The following is a 2,645-nucleotide window of genomic DNA, read 5'->3' as shown; positions in this document are numbered from 1 at the left end:
TTTGTAGGGGAGGCAGAAACCCTTCAGCAAGGTGACTCCTAAGGCCCGAATTAGAAACCCAAAGGGGGTTCGTAGGGGGAAGACTCACTTCCCTGAGCTATGAACCCAGAGAGGGGTTTATAGGGAGGGGCCACCAGCTGTGGGAGGATCTTTCCAGTCACTAGGATTGGGAAGAACGGGTTAGAACCTGTCAAGCTAGGTTTTTTTACATCTGAGTTGTTTGTTGTTAATGAAATGTGTATTTGATTAATGGACTACTAATTGTTTAATGGCAGTTGAATTGTCATTTAGAAATTATCGTTTGGTCTGCAATATATATATGTATTGAGTTCTGTTTATTACATAAGGATAGTTTGTTTTGGTTTAATTAGTTATAAGTTTGGTTGCCCTTTATTGTTATTACCAAAGATCAGTTGTTCTTGTTATAGTTGGTTGATTTTAGTTTCGGAGTCACGGGTGTCTGGGGAATGAGGTTCTGGGGTGAGGGTTAGCCAAGAGTCCCCAGACCACTCCTCAGGGAAGGGGCGGCGGAGTCCGCCGTTTTAGGAGCTTTTTGTGGCAAGGTAGTGGCCATTTTGTGAGAGGCTGAATCCTCTCAGGGAGGTGGAAATATCTTTTTATTGACCGCCATTTTGTTTTTACCTGATTACATTTATATTTAATTATTATTTTCTATTGTCCGCCATTTTTTTAACTGATTTTTTTAATTGTCTGCCATTTTGGTTTTTTATTTGATTATATTTAGTTATTGTGTTTGATTGTCCGCCATTTTGTTTTCACTTGATTACATTTATATTTAATATTGTTTTTAATTGTCCGCCATTTTATTTTTACCTGATTACATTTATAGTTAGTTATTATTTTCTATTGTCCGCCATTTATTTTTACCTGGTTACATTTATATTTAATTATTGTTTTCAATTTCCCACCATTTTGTTTCTACCCGATTATACTCAGAGATCATATTTACATTTAATTATTTTCAATTGTCTGTTATTTTGTTTCTACTCTAATACATTGATAACACTTCATAGGTATTTTTGATTCTGGTTATTAAAGTGTGAGGTCACGGGTGCGCTATCTCGTTTTTGTTGAAAATAAATACATATCGAATTACATTACTTAAGATTACTAGATTTTGTAAGAACTTGATTCTGTCAGTGCCTTTCTATATCTATAAATAGATTATTTAGAATTTCCAGGACCATAAATCTGTTTCTCAAATATTATCTGCTTTTCTTTAAGTTACTATCTTATTTTTTACATTTTGAGTTTTCACATTAGGAAACTACCACCATCTTATTTTGCCAGTACTTCTCTTTGTTCATTTCCGTTTTCCCATGCTATTCCGCCATTTTAATTTATATCTTCCCACATATCCTTTTGGTCATCCTCATTTTTTCCCACGCCCTTCCTTATTATCAAGCCACCTTTTGCTGGCACCATTCCTGTTTTTCCCACGCTTTCTTACCCTTATTTTGCTAATTTATTTACCACGTTGNTGTCGTTCTTTCCCGCCGTTCCCAATTAGAACGACAAATCTCCAAAGCCCTTTCCAAGCTGTTGGAAATCTGTAAGTGTAATATAAATGTAAATAAGTGTATTTGCCTTACACTTTTTACTTTTGCAGGAAGTGTGGTGAAAATACCAAAGTGAGCTGCATGGGGTTTGTGCAGGATTGGACCATTGCTTGCTCAGTTTTGCCAATGATACTTGTACGAAGAGAATCTGAATTGAAAATGGCAGTATCAATGACGGAATTTCCTTGATGAATCTGATTCCCAAAGATCTACATGATCCTAGTTACCACAAAGTAAAACCACAGCCCTCGGTAACTACAAGCAAAAGTACGTGACATATTACATGAGGTACAATTACATCTTTTTGGAAAACCAGTAATTTTTGTCTTAGAGTCCAAATAAATGAAACTCATGTAAAAGTCCATCAGCTGAAGACATTGATCTTTAGCTTCACTAGATGTCTTCTTGAATCCTGAAACATGTGTCCCTTTTCACTCCTCAAAGGTGATGGGTGTCTGATGTGACTGCTTGAACCTGCTGATAATAAAGCACAGGCATATCTTCTCCCAAGTTAATAAATTAATTAGTCATTACTGTTATTAGTCAATCAACATTTAGATTTGATAATTAAAGTTATAAGGGATCTTTTCCTTGAACTTGGGAGGTTAATTAAAGTTGTTATTGTTAGAGAGTTAATTGATATGTTTAATTATGTTGTAAGATTGTTAAGATAATTGTTGAGTGTATTTTTAGAATGTTCGGGGTTGGTATTGGATTGGGGGTTGGGCGGATAAAATGGGGGATTGGTAAGAGATATAAGAGAGCTTATGGGGACATGGAATGGAACATTCAAGAACATGATGTCATCAGCAGAGTGAGTAAGGATTGGAAGAAATATCCACCAATCATTCGACGCCCTGGGAAAATGATTGGACCAGGATGAACGTGGCTATGGACCAATCAGAGCCCAAGAAAGCAGCCAATCCTGAGACGGATCCAAAACAGACCAATCCAAGCCTAAGGGAGGGTATAAAACAGGGTGTTACATGTTAGCGGGGGCTTTTTCTTTCTTTTCTTGTGGGGCTTTTCTTTCTTTTCTTGTGGGGCTTTTTCCGTTGTTGTTCG

Source organism: Parus major, unplaced genomic scaffold (genome assembly GCF_001522545.3).
Source record: "Parus major isolate Abel unplaced genomic scaffold, Parus_major1.1 Scaffold413, whole genome shotgun sequence".
Lineage (NCBI taxonomy): Eukaryota > Metazoa > Chordata > Aves > Passeriformes > Paridae > Parus > Parus major.
The sequence above is the reverse complement of the archived record's forward strand: the minus strand, read 5'-3'. Positions refer to the sequence as shown.